The 20,508-nt window shown below is 47.6% G+C and overlaps 1 protein-coding gene across 2 annotated transcripts in view; it reads left to right on the forward strand.

Annotated features, from left to right (window-relative positions):
- The first annotated feature begins 2,037 nt into the window (after window positions 1-2,037).
- plekhh1 (pleckstrin homology domain containing, family H (with MyTH4 domain) member 1) overlaps window positions 2,038-20,508 on the forward strand; it is a 283,094-nt gene continuing 264,623 nt past the window's right edge. The window contains exon 1 of one of the 2 annotated variants that reach the window (XM_072265032.1): window positions 2,038-2,263. The gene's annotated coding sequence lies outside the window, so the exon portion shown is untranslated. The remainder of the gene's footprint in view (window positions 2,264-20,508) is intronic. The other variant, XM_072265024.1, reaches the window with a different exon arrangement.

The following is a 20,508-nucleotide window of genomic DNA, read 5'->3' on the forward strand; positions in this document are numbered from 1 at the left end:
GCCCGGTAGCTTGAGGTTTTCACTATGATGGAGAGCTGTATCATGAGGCTCTAAGCTAGCAATGCCAGATACTGAACATGCTCTCTCCTGTCATTCTATTTCTGGAGATAGGAAAAACAGCGAGAAGAGGGATGGGAGCAAGAGCGGGAGGTATTGCTAACAGGAGAAAATCCGCAGAGGCTGGAAATCCGAGCAACACACGCAAAATGCTGGAGGACCAGGCAGCATCTGTGGAAAAAAGTACAGTCGACGTTTCGAGCCGAAACCCTTTGGCAGGACTGGAGAGAAAAAGCTGAGGAGTAGATTTGAAAGTGGGGAGAGGGGGGAGAGAAACACCAGGCGACAGGTGAAACCTGGAGGGGGACGGACAAAGTAAAGAGCTGGGAAGTTGATTGGTGAAAGAGACGGAAGGCCACGGAAGAAAGAAAAAAGGGGGTGGGGAGCACCGGAGAGAGGACAAGGAGATAACAAGCAGGATATATTGCAGCTGACTTGATACTTGGACTCAGTTCCATTTCAGTGCCTGACGTCTCTGCAGCCCCACATCTCCACACACAGCCTTGATCCTCCTGAAGTTGGAAATCAGCCTGGTAAGGGGTGGGAAATAGAAGGCAGGGCCATTGGAGTGCTATGCGGGGTGACAGATGGGTGGTCTGAAAGTTGACCATTGGGCAAGGGGCAGGCTGGAGATAGGAAGTTAGGGTTTGGGCTGAGTGGCAGCTGGAGTTGAGGACTGTCGTGGGAGCTGGGGAACTGGGTTCGGCGGGAGGTAGGAGGTGGAAGGGTCAGGTGAGGTGGGAGGTCAGAGACTTTGGCATTTGAGAGTCGGTTTGGCTGACAGATGGGTTTGGGTGTTGATGGAGTGATGGCCTGGTTGACAGTTGAGGAGTTTGAGCCGGCTGGAGGAAGTGTCAGCTGGTGTGAAAGGAAGGGGGCTTGGCTTGGGTGTAAGGAGAGCCTTTGGATGGTGAGGAGGCAGGTGGACCAGTGAGGGGTCAGTTTGGATGGGTTAGATCTTGGTATGAGGCAGATGGGAGGGGGCGGGGTATGACAGTTTTGGAGGTGGAGTTGAGTGCCAGGTTTGTATTGGCTGGTGAGCAGATGGGTCAGATTAGGACTGATGGGGTAGCCTAGTTGAAGAGCCAGATGAAGATTGTCTGGGATAGCAGTAAGGAGGGGCAGACACAGAGTGGTAAGTTGAGTTCGGTGGGACGGATTGGATAACTCTGCTCCCCTGTCTTGATAGGTGGAGTCTGGGGAGAGAAGCAAGTGGGGGAGGGACTGTTGACATATCAACAATGTGTATGCATTATGATCAGAGATCAAGGGAGCGAGGGCTTTACTCTTTGGAGAGAAGGAGGATGAGAGGAGACATGATAGAGGTATACAAGATAATAAGAGGAATAGATAGAGTGGACAGCCAGCGCCTCTTCCCCAGGGCACTACCGCTCAGTACAAGAGGACATGGCTTCAAGGTAAGGGGTGGGAAGTTCAAGGCGGGATATAGAGGAAGGTTTTTTTTACTCAGAGAGTGGTTGGTGCGTGGAATGCACTGCCTGAGTCAGTGGTGGAGGCAGATACACTAGTGAAATTTAAGAAACTGCTAGATGGAGGAATTTAAGGTGGGGGGTTATATGGGAGGCAGGGTTTAAGGGTTGGCACAACATTGTGGGCTGAAGGGCCTGTACTGTGCTGTACTATTCTATGTTCTAAGTGACAACTGGAGGTGGGGCTAGGTAGCAGGCAGAGGTATATATAATAGTTGGTAGGTGGGGAGTCTAGTTGGATGGCAGGTGTGGTTTGGATGTGGCAGGGCAGATTGGGATTGTTGAGGGCTAGGTGTTCTGTTGAATTAGGTGAGATAGCAGGTACAGGAGGCAGGTCAGGTCAGGTGGGGGGGGTCAGTTTGAGGAAGGTGGAATCTGATTGGACGAAACCAACTCCTCCCGCTGAGGACCATCAGCAAGAGTGAAGAGCGGTGAGATGTGAACGGAGAGAGGATCTGTGTGTGCTGTCCTGTTGTTGGGGGCTGATGTAATTTCCGCCGCTGGTCTTTAGGACTTGACTAGTCACCTGATTCCCTAGCACGTCGAGCCCGCGGGACGGAGCGGAGCGGAGGGGAGGGGAGGGGAGCCCGGGGCTCCGAACTCCGGCATCGCGTAAGGGTGAAGGTTACTCCGGACTGGGTACAATGCGGTCCGGACCACACTGAGCGTCCCCTCTTGCCGCAACAGCCGCGATCCGTGGAGGAGCCGAACAGCAGGTAAGCGCAGCCAGTTCGCCCTCTTCACCCCCTTCCCGGAATACCTGGAGGGGATTCACCCCTCACCACCCTCCCCTTCTCCGGCTAGTGGTCTGGGGCGGGATATTCAAAGCCCCCTGGTTACCGCCGTGTCCCTTTCATGAAGGGAACGACGGCGTTTTATCGCCCAGCCGGCAGCCTTGTTTCTCCAGAGGACCGTCACCTGCATGGCTGGGCAGAGAAATAAGTTGGCCAGTAACTTGGCTTTTGATTTGATTTTAAACTTGTCATTTGGGAGAAGTTGAATGCTGTAACCCTGGCCGTTCGAGTGTGTTTTATGTTTGGCCGCTCAAGGCTCGTTTTTCACTTTCAGTAAAGTTGGTTGGTATGAGATCAATGAAAGGAGCGGAGCGTCTTCCCCCCCCCCCCATCCTGTTCACAGTCGGAGCCGCTCAGCCCGCGCACGATCAACTTTTCCTAGCCCAGGGACCAGAAACCACCCCAGGTTCAGGAACAGTTATTACCCTTCAGGCTCCTGAACCAGCGTGGATAACTTCACTCACCTCAATTCTGATTCCACAACCAATGATCTAGCTTTCATGAACTTTACAGCTCATTTTGTCAGTATTATTTATATTTACTCAGATTGTCGTCTTTTGCACATTGGTTGTTAGTCTTTGTGTGTACGTCTTTATTCTGTTGTTAATGGCTGCAAGATGATGAATCTCGGTAGCAGATGTCGATGGAGACGTACTGCATGTACTTTGATCTTTTAATGTCCCTCTGCTAGTCCAGTACTCTCCCTGCGAATTTCCACTCCCCTTCCCCCACGCTCTTTGCCCCGTTTCTCCTGCTGCTACTCATCGGAAGTGGACCTCCGCCATGCCGACCATCTAAAATAGTCCCATTTGCCTGCAATTACCCCGTATTCCCTCCTAAACCGTAACTATCCATACGCTTTCCCCTCCGGCACTTCCTTCCTTCCCCAGACCGGATCCATTCCCACTCTCCACCTCCACAACCCGCTCCCTGTGCCCTGGCTTCGTCTTCCATACCTCGACCTCTGGCAGCCCCAGCTCCCTCTTTCTCAAACCCAGCTCCTGCTCCCTGCACTCTGGCTCCTGCAGATCTCCAACCCCCGCCTCCCCTCTTGTGCTCTGACCTCCTGCTCTCCCTCCCTCCCTCTCTATCAGCTCCCTCTGCCTCTCACTCTCCCTCCCTCCTTCTCTATCAGCTCCCTCCACCTCTAACTCTCCCTCCCTCCCTCTCTATCAGCTCCCTCCACCTCTAATTTTTCTTCTGACTTGCCCATACCTTAACCCATCTCTCCAACCCCTCCATGTTTCTGAACCCACGCCCCTACCTGCCTCGTACCCTTACACTCCCCAGGTTCCAGTCGTGCACCCGGACTGCCAGCAGCTGCCCCTGTCTCCGTCTGACAATCGTCCCCACCTTGCACCCTGACCCCTCTGTCTTCCCTGACACACAACTGACTTAGATTTACTTTCCACTGTTACCTCTGACCCCTGGCTTGCTTTCCTCTGGAGCAAGTTTATCTTATCTAAGCTATTTAACACAGTGTATGGTACACCCTGGTGTCACATCACACTCTGCCTGCATCCCCCACTCCTCCCGTTAACTCTTCCCTCTCCAAGTGCTGATTGCTACAGACTTTTGCTATTGAGGTTTCATTTGCCAAGAGAATTCCATTGTGTGTGTATCAAATACATGAAGACTGTGAACTTGCCTCTTCCCATTTGATTCCTGCCCCTTCAATAAAGCGATGCCCTGGGCTGTGCAGATACCCTTGCCTCGGAGCTGAGCTGACCTTCCGGAAAACTTAAACCGAAAGTAAAACCTTGTGTTCGTACAGTTGACACGATACCTGACGCATAGGCAGCTAAAGAAGGACAATGAAATGTGCTGTGATACTGTTGAAAGGCAGATGAGCCTGTGGGAAACAACAATGCTTGGCTACAGACAACCGCAAACAAGTTGTGACTTTACCCTGTCCAAAACACAACCCCAAGCCTCAAGATTATAGCAAGCGCCTCCAACTCACCTGCTGGAGGTCGGGGGGCTGAGTCTGACAGGGTTTCACCAAGAGGATGATACTTTTGGCAAAGCCTGTGCCTCTGAACCAGGATGTCTCTGATTTGTGGCAAGGTGCCCTGCAGTTCACTGCCAGCTGAACCCAGCGTGTATCATCGAGCCCAGGCATCAAGCAGCTGCGTTGTAGTTTTAACAGTACCTCGCGGCAAAACCCCATCGAAAGACTGTCGGCAGCTGTGGATAGCAGGAGGGTTATTGGGACGTAAACGAACATCCCATCTGACCCCTCGAGCCAGATCCCGTGATAACAGTTTTGCGTGGTGGAATGGAGATGCGTCTCTACCAAAGGAGGTGTGAGGTGTCCCTTCCCTCCGCCAGCCTGAAGGTCACCCTTGGGCAAGGTGTAGCACCTACCTAGCCCCTCCACCCCGATCAGGGTCACGTGAAGCCATGAGAGCAGGTGGTGGATGGTCGTATGAGCAGCTGGTTCATATCACAAGTCCAGGTTATATGACCGCTGATGCTGGGCAGACAATCTCTGAAGAGTATTGATAACGACTGGGCTCGCCCATCTTGTAAAGACACTGTCCAGAAGAAGGCAATGGCAAACCACTTCTGTAGAAAAATTTGCCAAGAATAATTATGGTTAATAGACCATGATCACCCACATCATGCAGCATGATCCATGATCACCCACATCATGCAGCATGATGCATGATGATGATAAGACCATCTAACCCCTTGAGGGGAAGTGAGTAATAGTTTGAAAAGGAAAAAGAGTGTTCTGTCCTGAGCCCTGGCTAATGCTTGCACTTGAGTAAAGTTGATCTTAAAGTTATTGCTCTTCTGTTTTAGGTATTTTCTTTGTGGAGTATTTTCTTACATCACAACAATATAAAAATACTTCACTGGCTGGAGAGCACTTTGAGACATCGTTGTAATTAAAAGGTGTTCCTCAAGTGGAGTAACGCACAAAGACTGGAGAAACTTGGTGGTCAGGTCCCTTCTGGACTGGGTCTCGATCAAATGTCAAATGCCCTTTTCTCTCTGTGGATCCTCGAGTGCTTTGTGTGTTACTCCAGATTGCAGCATCTGCAGTCTTCTGCATCTCCTCAAATGGGAAGTTCATTGGAAATGTTGTGTTCCAATGTCCATTTGTCACTGACTTCTCATTCTAATATTTATTCCCAGTAGATCTTGGGTAAATAAGAAAATTGTTTAAAAATTCCACCAGTGTAGGTCAGATTCCTAGTCTGTGTTGAGGAAGTTCATCGATTACAGAGGTTCCCGACCTTTTTTATGCCATGGACCCTTACCATTAACCGAGAGGTCCATGGTCTCCAGGTTGGGAGCCCCTCGTGTATTAGATATGATAGGGCCAATTGTCTGAAGTGTGTGTATTTTAATGCTAGGAGTATTATGGGGAAAAGTGATGAACTTAGGAGTATGGATCGGATAGACATTAAGGTGGATAAATCCGCAGGGCCTGATGTGATGTACCCCAGGTTATTGAGAGAGGCAAGAGAAGAGATTGCAGTTGTATTGACCAATATCTTTGTGTCCTCTTGAGCCACAGGTGCGGTCCTGGATGACCAGTGAGTAGCTAATCTTGTTCCATTATTTGAGAAGAAAAGCAGGGATAATCCTAGATACTAGACCAGTGAATCTTGTGTCATTGGCAGGGAAGTAACTGGAGAGAATTCCCAGGAATAGAACTTATGGGCATTTGGAAACCATGGTGTAATTAGGGAGAACTAGCATATTTTGTACAGTGTAAGTCATGCCTTACCAACAATTTGAGTTTTTTTGACGAGATGACGGGTAATTGATGAACGTAGAACTGCAGATGTTGTCTACATGGATTTTAGTAAGGAGTTTGACAAGGTCCCTCATGAGAGGCTCACTAAGAAGATTAAGCTACATGGGATCCATGGTGAATTGCCCATGTGGATTCAGAACTGGCTTGCCCATAGAAGACAGGATAGTGGTTGAAGGTGCTCATTTTAGCTGGAGGTCTGTGATTAATGCTGTTCTGCAGGGACCTATACTGGGACCGCTGCTGTTTGTGATGTATATAAATGACCTGGATGAAAATGTAGATTGGTGGGTTAGTAAATTTGCAGATTACACAAAGATTGGTGGTGTTGTGGATAGCACAGAAGATCGACAATGGGATAGAGATCAGTTGCAGATATGGGTGGAGAAATAGGTGGAGTTTAACCTGACCAGATGTGAAGTATTGCATATTGGTGGGTCAAATGTAAAGTGACAGTGCAGGGCAAGATTCTTAACAGTAATGATGAGCAGAGGGATCTTGCAGTCTAAGTTATGACTGTGTGGCTAAGTACAACTCAAACACAATACTTAAGTTTGCTGATGACACCACTGTCGGCTGAATCAAAGGTGATGACGAATCAACATACAGGAGGGAGATTGAAAGTCTGGCTGAGTGGTGCCACAACAACAACCTCTCACTCAATGTCAGCAAGACCAAGGAGCTGATTGTAGACTTCAGGAGGAGGATACCAGAGGCCCATGGGGCAGCCCTCACTGGGATCAGAGGAGGAGAGGGACAGCAACTTTAAATTCCTTGGTATTATTATTCCAGAGGACCTGTACTGGGCCCAGCACGTACTGTAAGTGCAATTATAAAGAAAGCACGGCAGCACCTCTACTTCCTTGGAAGTTTGCGAAGATTCGGCATGTCATCTAAAACTTGGACAGATTCTGTAGATGTGCGGTGGAGAGTATATTGACCGGTTGTATCACAGGCTGGTATGGAAACACCAATGCCTTTGAACAGAAAATCCTACAAGAAGTAGTGGATACGACCCAGTCCATCACGGGTAAAGCGGCCCCCCCCCCCCGCCATCATTGAGCGGCCCCCCCCCCCCCCGCCATCATTGAGCTCATCTACACACAGCGTTGTCACAGGAAAGCAGCATCCTTCATCGGGGACCCCCACCACCCAGGTCGTGTTCTCTTCTCACTGCTGCCGTCAGGTATAGGAGCCTCAGGCCCCACGCCACATGCTCAGGAACAGTTATTCGATTCAATGGGCTCACTTTCAAGGACTCTTCATCTCATGTTCTCTATTTATTGCTTATTTATTTATTTCATTTGTATTTGCACTCTGGTTGTCCACCCTGTTGGGTCTGGTCACTTCATTCTATTATGGTTATTGGATCTATTGAGTATGCCCACAAGTACATCTCACTGTTGTATATGGTGATATACGATCTATGTACTTAGATAATAAATTTGTTTTGAACTTTGACCTTTGGCTATAGAGGTCAATAAGGTGGTTAAGAAAGCATATGGCATACTTGTATTAGTTGAAACAGTGAGTTCAAAAGTCAGGAAGCTTTATGAAACCCTAGTCAGGCCGTATGAGGATACCTGCATACTTTTCTGGTTGCCTCACTATAGGAAGGATGCTGAGGCTTTGGAGAGGCTGCAGAAGAGGTTTGCCAGGATGCTGCCTGGTTTAGAGGACAGCAAGGGGTTGGGCAAACTGGGGTCATTTTCTCTGGGGTGGCGGAGGCTGAAGGGTGAGCTGGTTGAGGTTTATTAAACTGAGAGGCATAGGTAGAATTGGCAGACAGCATCTTTCCCCCAGGGTTGAAATAGCAAAGGGCATACATTTAAGGTGAGAGAGGGTGGTGTAAATTCAAAGGAGATGTGAGGGGCAAGTTATTTTTACACAGTGGTGGGGTTTTGGAATGCATCACTTGGATTGGCAGTAGAGGCAGCTATATTAGAGACGAGAGATGTTGAGACAGGCACATTGAATGTGAGGAAAATGGGAGGATATGGACATTGTGCAGGCAGAGGGAGTAGTTAGGTTGGCCATCTGAGTACTAATTCAATTGGTTCAGCACAACATTGTGGGCTGAAGGGCCTTTTCCTGCGCTTTACTGTTCCATGTTCTATTATTTGGGGCCATAGTCAGTGTCCACTGGACCAGGAGAAGATGGAGGTTGAGTGGCATCATTGGAGTGAAGAGGGCGTGCAGCAAGTCCGTGAATGACCTTTGATTACTGACCTCTGCTCCATGCTTTTGTTTCAGATTTCTGCTGGTTCCCCCAAGGGAAACAGGGTGTCCCTGTGGCTAGAGAGTATTTGTTTTGCCCATGGGCAGAGTAGTTGGTGAGGCTGACACCTTCTTGGCAAGGATCAAGATGACAGTGTGTGGAGCAGAAATTAATCCACGCCATCAATACGCTCCACCCTGGCACTTCACAGGGCGTGCAGATATCGGTGCTCTTTCCCCTGATTGATACGGTCGTCCTTCGTTCACATAACCATATCCCCACGAGCTGATGCTTTGCATGCAATTTATTCCTCTCCTGACTGGGTCAGAGGTTGCAGAGCTGAATTATATCGTCACAAACTACCTGCCATCTGTTCCTTATAAGAAACAGCAGTAGAGAGAAGTGCCTTGCTTAATGCCACGTCTAAATCCGTTTGAGTCTGCAAATTCTTTTCTGGATTGTAAATTTTTTTTTCCCGCGGCACCTGATTAGTTTAGCTATCACGGCCCTGACTACATTGCTCGCGTTGGAGTCCTACCGCATGGAAAAAGCCTCATTAGCCGATCACAATCCCACTTAAGCAGCTTCCCATTTGCCTGTACTTGGCCCACATCCCTCTAAACCTGGGGTCCACAGACCTCTCAGTTAATGGTAGGGGTCCGTGGCATAAAAACGGTCAGGAGCCCCTGCTCTGAACCTTTCCTATCCATGTATCTGCAGAAGTGCCTTTTAAATATTGTCCATGTACCTTCCTCAACCACCACCTCTGGCAACTCATTCCATATACCGACTGCCATTTGGATAAAAAATCTGCTGCTGAACCTCCTATTAAATCTCTCCCCTCTCACCTTAAACCTCAGTCCTTTACTTCCTGATTCCCCAATCCGGGGGTAAAAGACTGTGTCCTTCGTGATTCCATATGCTTCTATAAGACCACCCCTCATCCTCCAATGCTCCAAAGAAAATAGTCCCAACCTGCTCAGAATCCATCCCTTAAAACCTGGTAACATCACCTCTGCATTCTTTCCACCTTCATAACATCTTTCCTCTCGTTAGCAGGTTTATATTTTAGTTGATCTGCCTTTCATGAGTGGGAGCATTCCTACTCTTCCAACTGAGAGAGAGCAGATGCTACAGTTGGACGTCTCATAGATGGACGACATCTCCATGTTGGCTTCAGTAATACCTTTGAATCAAAGAGACGCTCTCTCTTTTGGTCTCTTGCACTGAGCAATGGCTTGCATTTTTCGGAACAGCCACACGTCAATGCAATGCACCCTGTAGCTGTTAAAGTGCATCAGAATTTTGGGCTCGGGATTGGATGGTTCGTAGTATGGGGAAAGGTAGGAGGGGCCAAGCCTGAGTCCACTACTTTAGAAGAGTGAGAGGGGACTTGATGGAAACATACAGGGTAGATGTGGAGAGGGCCTTTCTTCTTGAGGGGGAATCTAGAACTAGGAAGGTGTCTGTTCTTAAAGAAAACAGTAGCCATCCATTCAAGACTGTTTTCTCTTTGTCTCTGCTTTTGGAACCGGAAAAGGTGGTGGAAGCAGAGTCTTTCAGTATTTTTAGAACAGAGGTAGAGAGGTTCATGATAAAGCAAAGGAGGAGAAGAAGGCGGCGCGATGCAGCACGCGCGGCCTCGCTGGTGAAATGATATCGTACTTGTTAAATAGGGGCCATGCACAGTCCTGATTTGATGAAGACGGACGTGAGAAGCACGGAGGACGTCTGGAGAAACTTCTGAAATGCCTGGTTCGCTGCAGCTGCTACCTTGCAGTCGAGAATCTCAGGGGGGAAGGCCCCAAATCCTCGGCTTTGCCTGTTGCTGGCAGCCGGGGCTGGGGTTGAAGTGCTCGGCAGAGGTGGTACTCGGTGTCGGAGGGTTGGTCGGAGGCTTGAAACTTTCGGACGGACTGAGAGTCGGACTGTGGTCGGGTGCTTCCAGGGTGCTGCATCGGCAAGTTTGCGGCGCTGGAAGCTCATGGCAGGGAGAGTTTTCTTCCTTCTACCATCTGCTTGAGATGTTGGGACTTTCAAGAGACTTTGAGACTTTTTTTTTACCGTGCCCATGGTCTGTTCTTCTATCAAATTACGGTATTGCTTGTGCTGTTGTAACTATATGTTATAATTATGTGGTTTTTGTCAGTTTTTCAGTCTTGATGTGTCTTTTGTTTCTGTGATATCACACTGGAGGAACATTGTATCATTTCTTAATGCATGCATTACTAAATGACAATAAAAGTGGACTGCGTGTCCTCATAATCTAAGGGGTGAGGGATTAATGGGGGTAGATGGGGATGTGGAGTTGAGATTGCAGTCAGGTCAGCTATGACCTCATTGAGTGGCCTCCTACTTCAAAGCAGCTGAACCACGCAGAGCAAGACCCTGCATGGAGTGGTGAGGGTGAGGGTGTTACAATGGAGGAGATGCATAACAATCCCAGCATTAAACCCAGGCATATGGGCATTGGTAGAAGCAGTTCACCCCAGCAGGTTAGAATGGACTGCAATACTGGACATTTGCAAAATTATGTCATGTTAGAAAGATTGAGTCATTGCGCTGGGGAAGGAGTTGTGCACAAAGGCACCATTTCTGCTTGTGCACCAGGCGCTAACATTCTGGGAGTTGTTTGTCATCCAAAATACTTGGCTTTCTAAAAATACAAGTTTGATGTAGTCGTGTGTGTCTGCTCCAGTCGTTATTTTGCCCTGTGTGAGGTGGTTGAGCAGTTTAATTATAAGCCAGTGCTTGCTCCACCCTGGTTTGCTGTCTGTCATAATCCCGGAGTGTAACTTGCTCCCCTGTCAGCTTGCTGACCTCGCCGCTGCTGTTGTGCCAGTGTCAACCCCAGACACACAGGGCCGGCTGTCAGTTGGCAGCTCTGTCCAGGTCTGGCTGCAAGAGCTCTTCTGTCACTGAATCCACCAAGCTCCAGCCATTGCAATAACGGTCCGTCAGTCTCTCAGCGACTACAGAGGAATGGCCATTTACATGAAAATCTCAGAGTCACCCCTTCCCCCTCTTTCCAGAGAATAATGTCGTAAGGACGTGCCTACTTCCACCTGAGAGGAGAGGATTCGGTTTGATGTTTCATCATACTAAATGCAGCAGTCCCTCAGCGCAGTAACACGGATCATTTCCCGTGTGACCTTTCCCGGTTATTGATGGTTTGACATCTGGATCACCTGGGCCCCATTTCCTAGGCCCACTTAAACTCTCTGGATTCACTGGAAAATTTAATGTGCTGTGTAACCTTCAAAAGAAAAACAAACAAATTAAGTGTTTTTGAGTAAAATCTGAGAGTGCAGTATCACCGAGGCCCTCAGCAAGCCCGACTATCGGAAGTTGATTGTACTGTGCTGGTGTGTTAATTTAGATTAATTTTCCTGGGATGGACCTGAAGTTGCCCCTCAGGCTGTGGCTCTGAGTGCCCTTAGTGTAGTATCTGTTCTGCAAAGGTCAGGGCAGTGACAGAGGGAAGTTTCTGGTGCACACATGGCCGCCTTGTGCTCATTAGCCCTTTTACTGGCTGAGAGGTAGCAAGCCCAGAGTGACAGCCATGCTCATGGATCCCCGGAGCTGGAAGATTCCCAGAGCGGCAACTCGAGGACATAGTCCTAGCTGACAAATGGGCGGAGTGCTGCTGCATTGCTCAAGGCAGCAGTTTGCAAATGTGAGCGGAGACTACCAGTGGGGTTTTGGCGTTTGGCAGAATCAGTGAAGGTCATATTGCATGCAGGAATGTAGGCTTGTCTGAATGCTTTGACTACCGCTGATTAGCAAGAGTGCAAGGTGTGCAGAAACTCAATGTCAGGGTAATCTTGCGCTTCCTTGGCTGTTACTGTACACTGATATGTTATTTTGGATGTGAACCAGATTGCGGTGTGACTTCCCAGTCAGTGCCCTCTTTGTTAACGTTTACATCTTTTCCCTTTGCTGTACTTGGCTCTTGTATTGTTTCACTGACTGTGTCTGCACATGCGATATCCCTGTCTCTGAGTATCATCTTCACTTACTTACTTCCTCTCCAACTAGCCCTATTGTAAGTTTGTTTGTTTTCCCCTTTGATCTCATCTCCAGTCCCCGTTCCCTGTCTCTGCCCTGTGTGTGGGTTTGAGACTATCAGGTACAGGAGCCTGAAGGCGTACTCTCACTGTTTTAGGAACAGCTTCTTCCCCTCCGCATCACATTTCTGAAAGGTCCATCAATAAATACCTCACTATTTCATTGCTCTTTTTTGCACCACTAATACAGTATATAAATATTACTGTAACTTGTAATATGATTTATGTATTTCACTGTACCCTGCTGCAAAACAATAAATTTCACAGTATATATCAGTGATCATAAACCTGATTATATTATTTCCATTTTTGTGCTATTTTAAATTTAACTGTTTATTATACATATTTCCTTCTGTAAATGACTTGCATTTTTTCTGTATTCTCATGTATTGCATTGTACCATTGCTGTAAATTTAACAAATCTCACTACCCATGCCGGTGATAATAAAACTGATCTGATTGTGTTTGTCCCTACCTGAGGTGACATGGCTAGGAGAGCTACTGTCTCGTGGCTCCAGCGACCCAGGTTCAGTACTACCTGTGTGGAGTTTGCAGGACCCTCCCTGTGACTGTGTGGGTTTCCGCTGGGTGCTGCAGTTTCCTTCCACTTCCCTAAGCAGTGTGGGTTGGTAGGTTAACTCAGGGCCATGAATTCTGGGGTCCTGGTCAGTGGTGGAATCTGGGGGCAGGTTTGAAAACATGGGGAGAATTGATTACAGGGAAATATCCCTTTTCCTTGCCAGCTTTGTGTCTCTGCTTCTCTCTGACAATTCCAGCTTGCTATCAAACTGCTACATTTTGACATTGTTACATCTCCCAATGTGCATTAACAAAGAACATTTGAAAATCTTGCCAAGTAAGCAGATTATGCAAAAGGGTGGCACTGGTTTGTTTTTTTAAAAAAAGCACAAGTTTTTAAAGAAGGAAAGTGAGATTGAGAACATTGGGTCAAATGGAATGCCAAGGTTCGACTGGCCTATTTCAGCTTGAGACAGTAACTGGGGAGAGGGGAGGATCAGCGATTGAATAGCAGGGATTGTGCTGCACACAAGTCTGGTTTTGCTCTTGCTTGGGTTTGATCGGAGACTACTTTGCCTAGTTAGTGGAAGCTGCAAATCAGATGGAGTGCCAGGGGTCAAGAGGGGTACCTGTTAGGTACACCAAGTCATTTCTAATATCTATGTGGAAATTAACATCTTTACTGATATTGTTCCCAAGGGACAGCATGCGGATAATGGTTCAAAGGTTCGTTCGTTATTAAAGGATGTATGCAGTATACAACTTCGAGATTTGCCTTCTCTATAGAGGGGAGGAGAAGATGGCGACGCGACGCAGCACGCGTGGCCGCTCCGAAATTATATTGTATTTGTAAGTAGGGGCCGTGCACAATCCTGATTTGGTGGAGACAGACGTGAGAAGCACGGAGGAACATCTGGAGAAACTTCTGAAATGCCCGGTTTGCTGCCGCTACTACTGTGCGACCGAGAATCTCCGGAGGGGAAGGCCCCAAATCCTCGGCTTTTCCTATTGCCTGTTGCCGGGGCTGGGGTCAAAGCACTTGGCAGAGATGGTGCTCAGTTTTGGAGGGCTGGTCGGAGGCTCAAAGTTTTCGGACGGACTCAAGAGTCGGCTGTGGTTGGGTGCTTCCAGGGTGCTGCATCGGCAAGTTTGCGGCGCTGGAGGTTCATGGCAGGAAGAGTTTTTCTTCCTTCTACCATCTGAGTGAGATGATGGGATTTCGAGAGACTTTGAGACTTTTTTTTACCGTGCCCATGGTCTGTTCTTGATCAAATTACGATATTGCTTTGCACTGTTGTAACTATATGTTATAATTATGTGGTTTTTGTCAGTTTTTCAGTCTTGATTTGTCTTGTGTTTCTGTGATATTCTGGAGGAACATTGTATCGTTTCTTAATGCATGTATTACTAAATGACAATAAAAGAGGACTGCGTGTCCTCATAATCTAAGCTAATCTAATCTAGATAGCTATGAAACAAGGAAAAACCATGAAAGTCGTTCAAAGAGAAACAGTATACCCACCCACCCACCCCCCACACAAAAAGGCACGACTACACAATCATCAACCCCAAACACACCTCCCCCACAACACACAAGCACATTGCCCCTCAAACACCCTCTCTACCACATGACACACAAGAACATCAGCCCTCAACTCCCCCTCCCGCACACAAAACACAGCAAGAACATCAAAACCCTCCCCCCACCCCCACACAAAACGACAAGAATACCGAACCCCCTCCCCCTACACGAAACACAACAAGAACATTGAACGCCCTCTCTCCACACGAAAACCAAGGAAGGGCGGGCAAGAACAGAATATAAAAGCCGTGAGACTGAAAAAAGCCTATTGTCCATGAATGCAATAGTGCAAACCATAAACATAGCAACTCGGTAATATCCTCCAACATCTTCGAAAGAGAGACACCACTCGAACAGAGGTCTACCCTCCGGCCACAGCGAGCTCCCACGTAGGCCGACACAGACTCTTTCCCCGGTGGGGAGGGATCCCATCAGCGAACCAAAGGCAGGCATTCAGCGCTGAAATTTGTTTGCCTCGACGCTTTAACCAGCGATTAATGAATGCTTTAATCTATGAAATGGAGTTGAATGTCATCTGGAAGTTTCTTCACCTCGAGGACGCTCTCTTCTCGGAGACAGCAATTTCACTCGATCAGTCTCCAAAATGTAAATCACAGGCTCTCACAGTTCCAGAAACACATTTAAGATGAAAACACAGACATAAAAGAAGTGAGAATTAAAAGTTTTGTGGACTCTGTGGAAGGTGTTAACCGAGGGAGTGTGTACATTGGTACCATCTTGACTGAAAAATAAGGCAATCATGGTGTCTCTGTCTCTCTTGTAGTGTCACCTCTTCATCCTGTTTATTTACATGAACTGTTCCCAATTCGCTAACCAGCAAAGGCAGATGGGAAAGGGACATTTTTTTTTCTCCGCTTGTCTCCCAAGTCCCCCGCCTTAAGAGAAGGCACGTGAACATTAATAAACAGCAGACAGGCGGCCGCCTGCATCACAGGTTGAGGGGGCAGTTCTGTTAAACATTCATCACTGCCAACTAAATACGGCATATATCAAATGCGTACAGTGCAGATCCCCACATCACTGACAGTATCCTGTACATGCGGTAATGTGTTAGGGGTACACTGTAACTTTTCCCTAGTGTGTAGGTGAAAGGGGAGAGTTGATGAGAAATGTGGGGAGAATAAAAATGAGATTGGTAGAGAATTAATATTGCTGGTCATCATGGGCTCACTATCTCATTCTTATTCTGTAACAAGGCGTGGTTACTACTACTACGTCGACTCAGGCCTAGGGGGCCGGTGTCGGGCACGATGACAGACTCTCCACTTCTCCCTCTCCCTCATCAGTGTGTTCAGTTCATCTACATTAGCCGCGCAGCTGTCTTCTAGGAGCGTGTTGACCATAGTCTTGGGAGGGCGCCCAGGGTTCATCCTCCCATGCTTGGGCTCTCATATGATGACTAGGCTGGCAGGTAGCTCGGGGTGGCGTAGACAGTGCCCCGCTAGTTGCAGTCTTCTCGTCTCGATTTTAGTGGTGAGCATCGGTAGGTCGTCATAGGGCTCGACGTTTGTCATGTGCTGTTGCCAACTCAGGTCAAGAGCCATCCGGAGCATTCGTGTATAGCAACCATCTAGAGACTTTAGCATCGTCTTGGTGAGTGTCCACATCTCGCATCCGTACGTGAGAATGGACTCTATGACTGCTATGAAAATCCTCTTTTTAAGCCCTTTGGTCAGGCGTGGTTGGCTGTGCCCTATTGAAGGGATAAATGTGATTTGCAGCCAGAATTGCACACCGATGCCTTTGAACAGAAAATCCTCCAAATTGTAGTGGATATGGCCCAGTCCATCACGGGTAAAGCCCTACCCACCATTGAGCACATCTACACGGAGCACTGTTGCAGAGAAGCAGCATCCATTATCTGAGACACCCACACCCAGGCCATGCTCTTTTCTTGCTATTGCCATCAGGAAGAAGGTGCAGGAGCCTCAGGACTCTCAATACTGGGTTCAAGAACAGTTACTGACCCTCAACCATCAGACACTTGAACCAGTAGGGATAGCTTCACTTGTCCCACCAGTGAAATGTTCCCACAGCCTATGGAATCACTCTCAAGGACACTTCATCACACTTTCTCATAATTATTGCTCATTTATTTATTATTCTTTCTTTCTTTTTGTGTGTTGGCACGTGGCCAAGTGGTCTAGTGATCTGAAGGTCGCTAGTTAAAGCCTCAGCTGAGGCAGCATGTTGTGTCCTTGAGCAAGACACTTAACCACACATTGCTCTGCGATGACACCAGTGCCAAGCTGTGTGGGTCCTAGTGCCCTTCCCTTAGACAACATGGGTGGTGTGGAGAAGGGAGACTTGCAGCATGGGCAACTGCTGGCCTTCCATACAACCTTGCCCAGGCCTGCGCCCTGGAAACGTTCCAAGGCACAAATCCATGGTCTCACGAGACCAACGGATGCCTATTTCTTTTTGTATTTGTGGTTTTGTTGTCTTCTGCACTCCGGTTGAACACCCAATTTGGTGCAGTCTATCATTGATTCTGTTAAAGTTATTATTCTATTATGGATTTATTGAGTTATGTCCACAAGACAGTGAATCTCAGGGTCGTATACAGTGACATATTTACAGTACTTTGATAATAAATTCACTTCAAACTTTGAATTGACGCAAGAGTGAAAGAATAGGAACAAAGTTTATTAAATGCCGTTAATTAGTGGGATCTTTGTGAGGAAGGTATGATGTTTCACACCTCCAGTGTCCCAAGGTAATGCTGACCTCAGGAGCTGTCTGTGTGGAGTTGCTTGTTTTCTCTGTGCCTGCGTGTATTCTGTCTTTTCAAGGGCTTCAATTGACCAGTGTGAATTGTCCTTAGTGTGCAGGTGAGTGGTAATGACCGCGGGGAGTTAATGAAGCTGAAAGGGATGAGTGCATTATTGGTATAAATGGGTGCTTGGGGGGTGGGGGGTCAACCTGGACTCTTTGGGTTGAGGGGCCTGTTTCTGTTCTGGTTAACTCAGTGAGTCTTAGTTTATATCATCACAACATGCTTTTTCCCCAAACAAGATGTGTTTACACTAGTCCTAGACACTCATTATCACTGGTGTCCTTGACCGTGCATGGAGCTTTAGCGGTGGTGCTACCAGTCCTCATTAACGAGAGTAGCGTACCCCGCGCCCCCCCCCGACTCTAAACACTTCCCTGGTTTGACCACAGTCATACGGCAGAACTATTAACACACTATCTGGGTGTTGGTCTGACCAGTTTAATGCCTGTCATCTTCAAGGTGTGAGTAAACAGAACTTGCAGTAGTGTTCCTTTGTGTACGTTGGAATTTAATAGACTCATAGAGGAAGAAACAGCATGGAAATTGGCCCTTCAACCCATCAAGTCCATACTAACCATCAATCATCCATTTACACTAATCCTACTACCTCAATTCTTTTATTTAGTGGTTTGGGCATTATCAACTCAACCCAGATTCTGTTCATTACCCATCAGCAAGGGGAAATTTACAACAGCCAATTAACCTTTGAACCCACATGTCTCTGGGAAAACACCTGGAGAAACCTATTTAGTCACAGGGAGAACGTGCAAAGTCCACATAGATAGCGCCCAAGGTCAGCATTGAACCTGGGTATCTAGTGCTTTGCACCACTGGGCTGCCCTTGGTCAAGGGTGTGAGGCAGGTGCAAATTGTGTTGAATTCCTGGGATCAGTGACCTGCCCTTGGTTTAGTCATTGCTGGACAAAAAAAGCAGAGCACTGTAAAAGTTTACTGGATGCGAGGAGGGAGCAATTCCTGCTTTGTAACTGGCTGAAATGAATGGGTTGAGTCGCAGGCTCAGAGGTTTGTGCTGCTCCAGCATTGGGTTTAATGAGGTTTAAGCCATGTGGTTCTCAGATGGGCTTGTCTCAGCTTCTTGTGCTCCAGTTGCTGTTGCCTCTCAACAACTGAGCTGCTCTGCTGACTGTTCTGTACAGTGTTTGATTATCAAGCCTTGTCTTAATGTGGCTGTCATGCAGAAAGACACTTGGCCCATTGTGCACTGATTATTCCAATTAACATAGTTTGCGAGCATCGAGTGTGAGAGAGTAGGTGGAAATGTTTGGGTAAGTCCAGGGCCTTATGAGTTCCATACAAAGTTTTGTTTGAACATATCTTTCTGGCAATTTCTTTTGAATTTTCAAAGAGACCCTTGACCCCAAAGCCCAGTTTGCTCAATGCCACCAGAGGCAGAGTGCATCTTCCTGCCATTTTGCTTTTTTTCTCTGAGAATGTGTGGGAGCGCCAGAGGTGATAGAGGAGGTGAGTTCATGTAAGATCCAGCATCATATTCCAGACCAGAACGAGGGAATTCTGCACTGCCTGAGATTTTCAACTGAACTGTGAAACTAGGGCTCCGTTAGCCATGTACTTGACTACTGATTTATGTAAGTTCTTCCCTGTGTTTACAGTACTGTGCAAAGCTCTTAGGCACATATATATAGGTAGGGTGCCTAACACTTTTTCCACAGTGCAGTATTTGTCAACGTGGAATGGAGAGCAAGTTTGTAAATCTGGCAGGGCAAAGATGTTGGGAATGGTGAGGGTGGAGGGCCGTGGGAGGGCTGTAGGACAGGTGGCAGAGAAGGAGTGCCAGGGACGGCTGCTGGTGTGTTGATCATTACAGAATGTCTCTCTGGTGCTATCCACTCCTCTGCTCTCTTCCCTTTTCCCAACCATGATTCCCCTCTCCCTGCCCTCATCCCACTCTCAGTCCACAACAGGGACCCAGATCAGAATCAGGTTTATCATCACTCATGTATGTCATGAATTTTTTTTTTGCGGCTGCAGTACAGTGCAATTCATAAAATGACTACAGTACTGTACAAGTCTAGGGCTCCCTTGCTATATATATGTTCCTGAGACTTTTGCACAGTACTGTATTTAATCAGTCCTGATGCAGGATCTGGACAATTCCTTCTCACTATGCTGCTGGACCTGCTGAGTTCCTCCAACAGTTTGTTGCTTGCTCCTGCCCTGTATTTGTCCCTCAGTCGACATCGTGTGAAACTGGTGATTAGTTTGTATGCGCTGACGTACTGTGAAACGGTTTTGTTTGCTCACCATCCAGACAGATTATTCCATACTTCAATGTGGTACAAAAGGAAAACAAAACCAGAGGGCACATTGCAAACACAAGATTCTGCAGTTGCTGGAAATGCAAACACAAAATGCTGACGTTCACTGAGTGATCACATTATTAGGTACACCTGCTGTTACTGCAGATATCTAACCAGCCAATCATGTGGCAACAACTCAATGTGTAAAAGCATGCAGACATGGTCAAGAGGTTCAGTTGCTCAGACCAAACATCAGAATGGGGAAGAATGTGATCTAAGTGACTTTGACTGGGAATGATTGTTGGTGTCAGACAGGGTGGTTTGGATATCTCAGAAACTGCTGATCTCCTGTGATTTTTCACACACAATAGTCTCTAGAGTTTACAGAGAAACAAAAAGCATCCAGTGAGTGGCAGTTATGTGGGCGAAAACACCTTGTCAGAGGAGAATGACCAGTTTTTTTTTCAAGCTAACAAAAAGGTGACACTAACTCAAATAGGCAGGTGTTACGACAGTGGTGTGCAGAAGAGCGTCTCTGAATGCATGGCACTCAGAGTGGATGGACTGCAGCAGTAGGGCACACCAGGTTCCTCTCCTGTACCTAACAACATGGCCACTGAGTGTATGTTACGGTTACTGAGCGTGCAGTGCTGGCAGACAGATAAAGTGCAAGGACCATGATGAGACAGACAGAGAGGTCAAGACTTCATCTTTATCGTACAAGAGGTCTATTCTTACAATCGTGCAACAGAAGCCGTCCTTGGGCCCAGGGTTTGTGTTTTCCATCTTTTGCATCTCTGCTCAGTAGAAGTGGAGAAGAATGTTTGGGGTGGGACTGGTCTTTAATTGTGTCAGCTACTTTCCCAGCAAGTGTTGCCAGGGACAATGGAGAGGAGGCTGGTTTTCCTGAGAGACTGGGTTGTGTTCACAGCTCCC

The sequence above is a fragment of the Mobula birostris genome, chromosome 1 (genome assembly GCF_030028105.1).
Source record: "Mobula birostris isolate sMobBir1 chromosome 1, sMobBir1.hap1, whole genome shotgun sequence".
In the NCBI taxonomy this organism is placed as follows: domain Eukaryota; kingdom Metazoa; phylum Chordata; class Chondrichthyes; order Myliobatiformes; family Myliobatidae; genus Mobula; species Mobula birostris.